This window comes from Coenobita brevimanus, chromosome 66 (genome assembly GCF_032717465.1).
Source record: "Coenobita brevimanus isolate Jiangsu-jjx chromosome 66, ASM3271746v2, whole genome shotgun sequence".
Classification (NCBI taxonomy): domain Eukaryota; kingdom Metazoa; phylum Arthropoda; class Malacostraca; order Decapoda; family Coenobitidae; genus Coenobita; species Coenobita brevimanus.
Window position 1 is genome coordinate 20,788,374 of NC_137019.1, and position 13,002 is coordinate 20,801,375.

The 13,002-nt window shown below is 44.4% G+C and overlaps 1 protein-coding gene across 2 annotated transcripts in view; it reads right to left on the minus strand.

The window, feature by feature from the left end:
* Positions 1 to 13,002, minus strand: part of Mtap (Methylthioadenosine phosphorylase) — a 219,110-nt gene that overhangs the window by 155,402 nt on the left and 50,706 nt on the right. The gene's annotated exons all lie outside the window — the stretch shown is intronic.

Sequence of the window (13,002 nt, forward strand, 5' to 3'; positions counted from 1 at the left end):
ACCTGGCCCGGTCGACTTTGTTCGATATCAAACGTCCCCGAGACAAACTCGTGCAGTACACGGCTGACTTCTCGTCGAGAAGCAAACGCAACGTGGAAAGGAAGGTTATGTTTACCCCCAAGTTTGCAGAAATCGACCGATCCACGTTGATTTGGTACCGACAGCAACGTGCAGCTGGTGTGATGGTACGTGGAACGGAGCTGAAGGCTGCTGCTGAGAAGTTTGCAAGGCTTCACGACGCCCTAGACTTCAAGGCATCCGAAGGTTGGCTCTTCACGTTCAAGTTGCGACATGGCCTTACTAACCGTAAAGCACATGGCGAAGCATTGGACGCTAACGAGGATGGAGTTGACGAGTTTCGGCACAAGGTGAAAGGCTTGATCGACAGGGAGGGCCTCACTCTCGGTCAAGTCTATAACGCAGACAAAACTGGTCTATTCTATCGCTCGCTGCCAACGAACACTCTAGCCGAGGAGACAGAGAAGCGTGTACCTGGCCGCAAGCTTTCTAAGGAACGGATATCTGCTTTGTGTTGTGCCAGTGCTAACGGCATGCACCGGCTTAAGCCCGTTGTTGTTGGCCGTGCAAAGCAGCCTCAGTGCCTTCGTGGGGTGATGGATGCCCTTCCTGTCGTATGGTACCATTCTTTGAAAGCATGGTTCACAGCTGTGATTTTCAAAGACTGGTTTCACCGTCACTTCGTCAAGGAAGTCATCCAGTACCAGACGAAGACACTGGGAATCCCTCGCGACCAGGTAAAGGCTCTCCTTCTGCTTGACAATGCACTTCCCCACCCGTGCGACAAGGACTTGGTTGCTGAGAATGGCCGTATTAGGTGCATGTTTCTGCTACCTAATACGACTGCTCTCATTCAACCAATGGACCAAGGAGTGATCGTGGCAACAAAGCGCCTGTACCGTCGGAAGTTCCTGGACGAGGTGATGGTTGTTCTCGAGGACGAGGACGAGCGCAGGGAAGGACGTGACACTCGAGGCAAGCGGACTTTGGAAAACCTTCGCCGCTACAACATCAAGTCTGCGCTGTACAACTGGGCTAGTGCATGGAAGGAGGTCCCTGTGAAAAACTCTTGAAAATGGTTGGTCACGTCTGCTTCTCGGAACAGATGTGGAGTACGATTTTCTGGGGTTTGACGTGGATGACTTCCATGCACGGCTACGTACGCACGGCGACGTTGTTGATGTGGACGATGTACGTGAGTGGTTGGATGACGACGAGGGCGATCCTGGGTATCAGACGTTGTCTGATATCGAGATCGCGTCTTCGGTTGCTGGTGTCAGTCCCGAACTTGAAGATTCCGACGACGAAGGCGACGATGATGTGGACTCATCTCAGCAGGACACTACTCCAGCCATCCCCAAGCTGAGCGCACTCCGGGAACATCTAGAGTTCGTCCTAGACTACCTGGAACACCCGGACTGCGACAGGGAGATGGGGCCCTTGGGACTCGTGGAGGAAGTGCGTACTTTCAGGCAGCGCATCATCAATCGCCAGAATCGTCGGTCCTTGCGTCAGTCAACGATTGACAGTTTTTTCAGGCCCGTGACCCCCGCTGTGCCAAGCCCTGGTTCCACTCCGTTGCCTCCCCAAGACAGGCCCTCATGCTCCGAGCCACAGCCCAGCACATCAGCTACAGTGGAGTCACCGCTCGACGTGAGTTTGCGGCTTTCGTCAGTCTTCTGCAGTCGGTACGCCATCACCACGACCCAGCGATGCACCCCTTGGTCGCCTGCCAGTGATACTCTCGGACTCTGACAGTGAATAAACAGCAAGAACTTCTCCACTAGACCACACGGGAATTTTGAGTGTTGTGCAGTGAAAAAAACGGTGTGTTGTGTTAAGGTTTTCAAGTTGAGAGAAAAGACTCAGTAGAAAAGAAATTTAATGTAACTAACTTTCTTTGTTTTGGCTTTGGAAAATAAAAAAAACTTGGGAAAAGTTAATGTGCAACACAAAATTAAAATGGAACATTATTTGGACAAAAGTGAACACTGTGAAGAGAACGGACTTCTGTGTGTTATTGACTAAGTTCAGTGCAAGACTTCAGGAAGAGTGTACTGCAAGTGCTTCAGGAAATCGTTCTTACTGTCAGAGTCCGAGAGGAGGCGGTTATTCATCGAGGTGGCCAGGGACTTGCTGTAAGTAGCCAGAATGTTTCATACTGTACTTTTTTCCATACTATACTTACCAGAATGTTTCATACTGTACTTTTTTCCATACTATAATTACCTCATGCATGTGCAGTAGGAATGTGTTTTTCAGAGTTAGGCTAGGTTAGGGTCCATAAGTACCAGAATGTTTATTAATGTATGAACATACTTCTAAACCCTCATTTTATGTTTCTTTTGCATTTATTTCAGTCATTTATATGCCTTATTGGTGTGATTTGGGTGTTAAATAGGTGCTATGCATGTCCAGAGGGAGTTGTATAGGTGTTTCTCTGAGTTAGGGTCCATAAGTACAAGTCCATAAGCTGGGGCCCAATATCCGGACGAAACCAATAACCGAACCTACCGATGGCTCTATTACCATACTCCGGATATTGGAGTCATTACTGTATAGTGGAATTTGCTTTTATCTGACTTGAGGAGCCAAGTGGACTATATTCTTACGTGTCAGGAAAAGTCCAATAAAGCCAGTAGCAGTCCTGTCTTGGAATAAACGAATAAACAAACAAACAGAGGAGATACCATAACATCGGTCCCTCCTCTCTCTCCTCCTCCATTCCTTCCCTTCCTCCCCGTCCCTCTCCAGTGAGAGAGAGAGAGAGAGAGAGAGAGAGAGAGAAAGAGAGAGAGAAACTGAAAATGAAAATTAAAGTAACTGTGGAAATGAGTGTAAAAGTGAAGGTGAAAGAGAGCACACAAGTGCATATGGAATGTCAAAGTTAAGAGAGAGAGAGAGAGAGAGAGAGAGAGAGAGAGAGAGAGAGAGAGAGAATAAATACAGAAATGAAACCTGGTGTCCCCTTGGAATAGACAAATGAGGGAGATAGGCATAACCTTGGTCCCTCCTCTCTCTCTCCTTCTATATTCCTTCCCCTTCTCTCTGTCTCCGGCAGAGTGAGGTGAAAATGAATGAAAAAGTGAAGGTTAGTGAAGGCATGGTGAGGGTGAAAGTGAAGGTAGTGTGAAAGTGAAGGTGAAAGTAAAAGTGAAAGCAAAAGTAAGAGTGAAGGCAAAAGTAAAAAGGAAAGTGAAGGTGAAAGTGAAGATGGAAGATGAAAGTGAGGGTGAAAGTGAAGGTGAAGGCAAAAGTGAACTTGAAAGTGAAAGTGAAGGTGAAAGTGAAGATGGAAGGTGAAAATGAAGGTGAAAGTAAACATATGAAGGTGAACGAAGTTAAGGAGAAAGTGAAGATGAGGGTGAAAGTGAAGTTGAAAGTGAAAATGAAGGTGAAAGTGAAGATGGAAGGTGAAAGTGAGGATGAAAGTGAAGGTGAAAATGAATGAAAATGAAGGTGCAAGTGAAAGTGAAAATGAATGTAAAAGTGAAGAAGGTGAAAGTAAAGGCCAAGGAGAAAATGAAGGTGAGAGTGAAAGTGAAGGTGAAAATGAATGTAAAAGTGAAGATGAAGGTGAAAGTAAAGGTGAGAGAAAAGTTGAAAGTCAAGGTGAAGGTGAAAGTGAGGGTAAAAGAGAAGGTGAAAAAGACAGTGAAAGTGAAGGTGGAAGGTGAAAGTGGGGGTGAAAGTGAAGATGAAAATGAAGGTGAAAGTGAAAATGAATGTAAAAATGAAGATGAAGGTGAAAGTAAAGGCCATGGAGAAATTGAAGGTGAAAGTGAAAGTGAATGTGAAAATGAATGTAAAAGTGAAGATGGTGAAAGTGAAGGTGAAAGAAAAGGTGAAGGTGAAAGTGAAGGTGAAAGGGAAGGTGTGAGTGAAGGTGGAGGTGAATGTGATGGTAAAAGAAGGGAGGGCAAAAGTGAAGGTGAGTGAATTATTGTAAAGGTAAATGTGAAAATGAGAAAGTAAGGTTGCAAGTGAAGGTGAAATGGAAATTCAAAATGAGTTAAAGTGAAGGTGAAGGTGAAATTGGCATGGAAGAGAATATGAAAGTGAATGTGAATGTCAGAGTGAACTGAAAGAGAAGGTAAAAATGAATGGGAAGGTGAAGATGAAGGTGACGAAGAAGACAAAAATATGTGAAGTAAAGTGGAAGTGCCCAGTGCGGGGGGAGTGAGAGAGAGAGAATAAATGCATGAATGACAAGCAAGCCTCTGTGCATAACAAAAGGAGGAGGAAGTCCAGGGGGTAGTCCAAATGTTGCTTTTAATGGACTTTTGCTTTTTTCGGACTGGCTTGGGCCCAAATCAGTCTCATATAGTGAGGTTTTACTTTGTGTATAAAGAGAGAGAGAGAGAGAGAGAGAGAGAGAGAGAGACAAATAGATATAGATATAGACAGATAGATGTAGATATTTGTGGTAGATGGGGGTGCTCACCATCCACTCACTCAATGTAGTGCTGCTCTCAGGTGTCTGTCCTTTCCTCTCCTCCATCCTTCTTTCTTTTCATCTTCCTCTGTCTTTCTTTCCTTCAGTCATTACTCGTCCTTCTGCCAATGGGTGACTTTACACTCCCTCTTCTGTCTTTCTTTCCTTCATTCTTTCCTCTTCCTTCTGCTTGTGGGTGACTCAACACTTAGTGACAAGCCAAATGGTTTCCTGTAAATCAGGAAACCATTTACTACACTGGGTGGTAGCCATATAACCAAATTTTGGCGCCTGGCGGTTTAGTGGGTAATTATTGCACTCCAATCGGATTAAGCCGGTGAAGGCTTCTATCCAAGGGGTGGTTGGGGTTGATTGCTCATGTAATACCACTCAGGGATGAGTGGTCACTCAGGACCAACTGCCTAGCCCCGGGCTCCTACGCTCCTCGTGGGGCAACGTAGGATTGGCTGATGGATGGATATAGATATATGGAAGTGAGGCTTGGACGTTGTTGGAAGGACACAAGTCAAGAGTGAGAGCAGTGGAAATGAGTTATTTAAGAGGAGCCTGTGGAGTCACATGGAGAGACAGGCTGACAAATGAGGATATAAAGGAGCTTTGTGGTGTGGATGTGGATGTGATAGGAAGTGTTAGGAGGAACACACTGAGGTGGTTTGGCCATGTGGAGAGGATGAAGGGTGAGAGACTGACAAGGAGAGTGTATGTGAGTGAGGTGGAGGGAAAGGCCAAGGATGAGATGGAGGGATGGAGTGGAGAGGTATATGAGAGAGGGGTGTGTGAGTTGGGAGCAGGGCAGTGAAATGGCGGGGGACAGGGTGACGTGGAGGCATTTTGTTTGTGGCCACCCCGTACAGGATTAAGGCATCTGGCAATTGACAGATATATATATATATATATATATATATATATATATATATAAAAAAAATGTACTGCAGTCCCTCAATTATCTGATGTAATAGAGCCAAAGGCACATCCGGGTTGTGGCAATGTCCGGATAATGAACAATATCCCCCCTACTATACCCAGACCCTACCTATACCCAACCTCCAATGTATACTTAACGTATTTGTACAGCACCTATGCTTACTTTGGCTGTGTTTTCCGGTCATTCAGGCATATTTAGACATGAAAACACACATAGGAATATCCAAAGTAATGCTAAACACCAAGAAAACCAAAAATACACCCTACCTATACACTACTGTATGTACAGTACCACTCTGAATTTTGGCACTGTTTTCAGGTCAATCGACCACATTTAGACATCAAAACACACATAGGAATACCCAGAGTATTGCTAAACACCAGGAAAACGATGAGAAAAAAGGCACTGAAAACTGAAAAACACCCTACCTATACACTACTGTATGTACAGTACCCCTCCTAATTTTGGCACTGTTTTCAGGGCAATCTGCCATACTTATACATCAAAACACACATAGGAATATCCAAATTAATGCTAAACACCAAGAAAGCCATGAAAAAAAATAATGAAAACCAAGAAAAACCCTACCTATACACTAGCGTATGTACAGTACATTCTATCTATCTATCTATTGCCATATGCCTTAAGGGGTGGCCACAAACAAATTGTCTCCATGTTGCCCTGTCCCCCACCATTTCACTGCCCTGCTCCCAGCTCACACCCCCTCCTCTCTCATATACAGTCAAGTTACCTATGGCACTTGCTTCTATGGCACGATTTTCTGTGACACGGCAAGGTGTCAGACCCCCCCCTAAAAAAAACGAACCACAAGCATAAACTAACTATGGCGCAGGTGCGGCAAGGTTTGAAACATGCGGGCAAATTCCCCTCGCAGTCGGCGTGCTCCCCTGTTTGTAAACAAAGAAGATGGCGACCACTTCTCCATACTACGTGTCCTCCAATTGTGGACTTTTTTCTCCCTTATGAGGAGGTTAAACTTCACCAAATCCATTGTGTTAAGTAATGAAACATTAAAGATTCTTTCAGTATTATGACTAGTTTATAGGTTTGTTTGTAAAACTTATATGAACAGGTAAGTGACGAAGCACCTACCTCTGAGCCAAGACGAAGCATAATGCCTCCCATCATCACGTATATAAGAATGATTATTAATGTGTTAAAATGTGAGTTTTGTTAACACTTGAGCATACAGACTTTATCAAATAAACTTCTTCAATCAGTGCTTGACCAGGCAGTCTCCGCCATCTTTAATGTTTTGGTCGGTCAGCTGATCTGTGTCTACATGGCCGAGCTTTTTTCACTCGATCTGCAGCGCGTGGTATTGCTCAGGTAGACACACGGCTGATCACCCTCCCATTTTTTGTGCCTATTGTTACGTGTAATACGTGTATTGACTGACTGCTTGTGTAAAGTGGGGAAAAGTGGGGTGAAAAGGGGGACTGGGTGAATGTTCAGAACCAAATACCATTTTTCCCATAGGTTTAGTTATTTCTATGGCATGGTTTTCTATGGCATGGGCGCGGTCCAGAACCAATTAGCCGCGCCTTAGGCGACTTGACTGTACCTCTCCACTCCATACCTCCATTTCATCCTTGGCCTCCCCCTCCCTCTCCCCCCCTCCACCTAACTCACACACATTCTCCTTGTCAGTCTCTCACTCTCCATCTTCTCTGCATGGCCAAACCACCTCAAAGTGTTTCTCCTAATGCTTCCTATCACATCAACATCCACACCAAAATACTCCTTCTCTTCCTCATTTGTCAGTTCCATGTGACTCCACATCCTCCTCTCAAATAACTCATTACCACTGCTCTCACTATTGACTTCTGTCCCTCAAACAAGGTCCAAGCTTCACTTCCATACCTTAGAGTTGGTATCATGATACTGTCATGTAGTAACTTATTCACTTCCATGCTAACTTCCCTGTTTCTTATCACTGCTTTCAAGGAACCAGCAACCTTTCTTCCCTGTTGTACCCTTTCAAGTACTTCACCCTCTAAACTTCCATCCTTACTCATCACACTACTCAAGTACTTAAATGCACTCACATTTTCCATTTCCTCCTCATCCAACCTCAATGTACATTCACTGACTTCACTTCTCTTGAAGACCATAACTTTACCCTTCCCTACATTCGCCTTTAGATTCTGTTTCTTACACACTCTCCCAAACTCACTGACCAAGCCTTGCAGCTCCCCTTCATCTTCACTTAACAACAGAGTATCATCTGCATACAACAGTCAAGAGAGTTTCCAAACACCGACCTCTCTCATTAGGGCCACTCTAATATCCACTGCCCTACCTTGTATCTCTTTTATAACCCCATCCATATACAAATTGAACAACCATGGAGACATGACACATCCCTGTTTCAATCCAACCTTCGAAGGGAAAAATTCACTCAGTTCACTATCCACACGTACTGCAGACTTGGCACCCTCATTCAACAACTTCCTACCTACTGCATATATTCTTAATACTATCCACAATCCTTATCTATCCACCCTGTCATATGCTTTCTCCAAATCCAAGAAGGCCGCATACAGCTTCTTTCGCTTCTCCAGAAACTTTTCCACTAAAGATCTAAGAATGAATATCGGATCTACACAACCACTTTCCTTCCTAAAGCCTCCCTGTTCTTCTCCAACTAAGTCCTCTGTTATTTCCCTAACTCGGTCAACAAAAATCCTACCATATACTTTTCCTATTACACTAAGAAGACAAATGCCACTGTAATTACCACACACTTCTTTTCCCCCTTTCCCTTTGTACAAGGGAATAATTATATCTGATTTCCAATCCTCTGGGATCCTACCTTCCTCGTAGGCCAATCTGCACATCTTCCACATCCATTCTACAACTATCTCTTCCCCATGCTTCAGCATTTTACCATACACTCCATCAATTCCTGGGGTTTTCCCCATTTTAACTTTCTTCATTGCTGCCATAACTTCCATCCTACTGATTTCTTCCTCTTTTCTCACATCCCTGTATCTCCCAGCCAATTACACTTGCATTACTTTTCTTCTCTATGTTCAACAATTCCTTAAAGTGTTCTCTCCATCTGTTCACTTTTTCTCCCTTCCCCACTAATAATATACCATTTTTATCTTTCACTCCCCAATTAACTTCTTTGGCATCTTGTCTGACAGTATGGATCAGTTGGGTCAAGGATTGTGTGGGTAAAGTTGAAAGTTGGAATACAAATGTGGGTGATTGTGTGTGTGTATGCGCCAACGCAAGATCGTGCTAGAAGAGTGAGAGAAGAGTTCTGGACAAATGTGGAAGTGTGCATGGAAAAGTTTGGAAGGAATGAGAGAGTGTTCTTGATTGGTGATATGAATGGTAAAGTTGGGAATGTGAAGGTGGATGGAATAGTTGGTGAGTGGGGTGTGCCTGCTGAGATAGATGAGAATGGGAGTGCGTTAGTGGACATTTGTGCTGGGAGGGGGTTGGTGATAGCCAATACCCTCTTCAGGCATAAAATGATCCACAGGTATACATGGCGAGTGATGAGAAGGGTGGGTGGTGAACTGAATGAAAGGAAGGCAATGATTGATTATGTGTGTGTGGATGAAAGGATGCGAAGATGTGTAAAGGATGCAAGAGTGTATAGAGGTTGGGGGAGTGGACTTTCTGATCACTACTTGGTGGTGGCCAGAATTAGAATGCAATTAAGATGGAGGAATAGAAGAAGGGAAAGATGAGAGGAAGGAGTAGTTGCAAGGAGAGTGGAAAAGTTACAAGAGGATGAGAAAAAGGCAGAGTATAAGAGAGAAGTGGAGGAACGATTGGGCAAATATGAATTGGAGCAGATGGGAGACGTGGAAGGTGTGTGTAAGATATTTACAGAAGAAATATGTGCTGCATGTGATGTGGTGTGTGGAAGGAAGAGAAGACGGAGGGGGGTGCAAGGAACAGCGTGGTGGACTGAAGAGGTGAAACAGGCTGCGGCACAAAAGAAGAAAGCATACAATGAATGGATGAGAAATAGGGGCGTGGAAGAAGTTGAGAGGCGGAAGAGAGAGTTATATGTAGAAAGAAAGAGAGAGGTGAAAAGATTAGTAAGAGAGAGTAAGAAGAGAGTGGATGAGGAATTTGGAAGGAATTTGAGTGTAAAGTGAAGGGACTGTAAGAAAATGTTCTGGAGAGAAGTGAAAAGAGTAAGACAGGGTGGAAGTGAAGTTAGCAGGGGAGTGAAAGATAAAAATGGTAGATTACTAGTGGAGAAGGGAGAAAAAGTGAACAGATGGAGAGAACACTTTAAGGAATTGTTGAACGTAGAGGATGGAAGTAATGCGAGTATAAGTGGCTGGGGAATGGCTGGGAGAAGGAGGGAGGTGAGAAGACAGGAAGAAATCAGTAGGATAGAAGTTGTGGAAGCATTGAAGAAAGTTAAATCGGGGAAAGCTCCAGGAATTGATGGAGTGTGTGGTGAAATGCTGAAGCATGGGGGAGAGATAGTAGTAGAATGGATGTGGAAGATGTGCAGATTGGCCTGGGAGGAAGGTAGAGTCCCGGAGGATTGGAAGTCAGGTATAATTATTCCCTTGTACAAAGGAAAAGGGGAAAAAGAAGTGTGTGGTAATCATAGGGGCATTTGTCTTCTTAGTATAATAGGAAAAGTGTATGGTAGGATACTTATAGACAGAGTTAGAGAAAGAACAGAGAAATTAGCTGGAGAAGAACAGGGAGGCTTTAGGAAGGGAAGAGGTTGTGTAGATCAGATATTCATTCTTAGATCTTTAGTGGAAAAGTTTCTAGAGAAGGGAAAGAAGTTGTATGCGGCTTTCATGGATTTGGAGAAAGCATATGACAGGGTGGATAGACAAGGATTGTGGAAAGTGTTAAGAATATATGGGGTAGATGGGAAGCTGTTGAATGCTGTGAAGAGTATGTACGATGGTGCGAAGGCTGCAGTGCGTGTGGATGGTGAACTAAGTGAATTTTTCTCTTTGAAAGTTGGTTTGAAACAGGGATGTGTCATGTCTCCATGGTTGTTCAATCTGTACATGGATGGGGTAATAAAAGAGGTACAAGGTAGGGTAGTGGATGTTGGAGTGGCCCTGGAGAGAGAGGATTGTGTTTGGAAACTCCCTGTACTGTTGTTTGCAGATGATACTGTGTTGTTGAGTGAAGACGAAGGGGAGCTGCAAGGCTTGGTGGATGAGTTTGAGAGAGTGTGTAAGAAACGGAATCTAAAGGTGAATGCAGGGAAGAGTAAAGTGATGGTCTTTGAGAGAGGTGAAGTTAGTGAATGTACAGCAAGGTTGGATGGTGAGGAATTGGAAAATGTGAGTACGTTTAAGTACTTGGGTAGTGTGATGAGTAAGGATGGAGGTTTGGAGGGTGAAGTGCTTGAAAGGGTACAGCAGGGAAGAAAGGTTGCTGGTTCTTTGAAAGCAGTGATAAGAAACAGGGAAGTGAGCATGGAAGTGAAAAAGTTACTACATGACAGTATTGTGATACCAACTCTAACGTACGGAAGTGAAGCTTGGACATTGTTGGAAGGACACAAGTCAAGAGTGAGAGCAGTGGAAATGAGTTATTTAAGAGGAGCCTGTGGAGTCACATGGAGAGACAGGCTGATGAATAAGGATATAAAGGAGCGTTGTGGCGTGGATGTGGATGTGATAGGAAGCGTTATGAGGAACACACTGAGGTGGTTTGGCCATGTGGAGAGGATGGAGGGTGAAAGACTGACGAAGAGAGTGTACGTGAGTGAGGTGGAGGGGGATAGAGGGAGGGGGAGGCCGAGGATGAGATGGAGGGATGGGGTGGAGAGGTATATGAGAGAGGGGGGTGTGAGTTGGGAGCAGGGCAGTGAAATGGCGGGGGACAGGGCGACTTGGAGGCGATTTGTTTGTGGCCACCCCAAACGGGATTGAGGCGTCTGGCAATAGATAGATAGATAGGCATCTTGTCTAAGCCTCTTTACCTCTTTCCAGAAAATTTCCATACATTCCCTCCCATTTACACTCAAATTCCTTCCAAATTCCTCATCCACTCTCTTCTTACTAATCTTTTCACCTCTCTCTTCTCTCTACATATAACTCTCTCTTCTGTCTCTCAACTTCTTCCATGCCCCTGTTTCTCACCACTCACTATATGCTTTCTTCTTTTGTGCCACACCCACTCTCACCTCTTCATTTCACCATGCTGTTCCCATCACCCCTTTCATCTTCTCTTCACCCCACACAGCACCTCACATGCTGCACAGATTTTTTCAGTGAATATCTTGCACACACCTTCCACGTCCGCCATCAGCTCCAATTCATATTTACCTAATCGCTCCTCCACTTCCCTCCTAATTATGGCACTGTTTTCAGGTCAATCTGTCACATTTAGACATGAAAACAAACAGAAATATCCAGAGTAATGCAAAAACACCAAGAAAACCATGAAAAAAAAAAAGGAAACCAAGAAACACTCTACCTATACACTACCGCATGTACAGTACCCCTCCTAATTTTGGCTCCGTTTTCCGGTCATTCTGCCATACTGAGATATCAAAACACACATAAGATTATCCGTATTAATGCTAAACACCAAGTAATCAATGCATGAACAAAAATCATCCACAAAAAAACTCAGGACGGTGGGAAAATCAATTGTCTGACACCAGTGATAGCTGCTCCCGGGTCACAAAAAAATTCCAAGAAGAAATATGCCATCGGAAATTGGTTAAATTGGAATAAATCGTATACCATCATCTTTGCTAGTGTTTATACTATAATAAAAACACAGAAATCTGATGAGTAAACGTACATAATTGCAGTGAAAATAAATAGCATGCAAGAGTAAGACTTATCTCTCACATAAGTTCCCACCATCCTAGTGCAAAATTTTGCCAGCACCTTCCAAGAGTTAAGCACATGTGTAGATGCAGAATTCCATGAACTTTCTTATGGTCACTTTGGAATTTTGGTACGACCAATAGTATTCAAATAAATAAAAAATATAATAAAACCTTATGAGTCAGTGCTATCAGTACGAAGGAGGGAAGGGACAGAGGGAGTGAGGGGGGAGCCGGGAGGGTATGGAGGAGGGTCAGGAGGGGGGGGAGAAGTGAAGATGTGAGCAGGATTTTCACCCTTCTGTCAAAAGGTGGGCAGGCGCTTCTACTGTACATTTACTCGTGGCTTGCGGTCTGTGTTAGATGCCTGGTGGCCATGCAGAAACATAAGTCCCGGTGACCAGGTCATTTTAGATGTTCAGTAGAGGCAGCTGGCCGCTGTCACCAAACATGTACTCGTGGCTTGCGGTCTGTGTTACAGGCTCAGTGGCAGTTAAGAAAGACTTAGTCCAGTGGCCGCGCAACTTTGAACACTTGATGGGGATGCGTACGGACATTCTAACACCGCTTATGGGTTACAGTTGTATTACTTGGGTGCTGGAGGTTAGTTGAGAGTGTTCGGATGGGTGTGCAACTCTGACCATTCAGTACAAGGGCAGACGGACGTTTTAGCTTTGGTTGTGGGTTACGACCTATTTCACACTCATGGCTCGAGCCCAGCAGCCACGATACCGAATGTTTGAACATGTCAGCCAGCCGGCCGAAGTTCTCGGAGACTTTTACTTC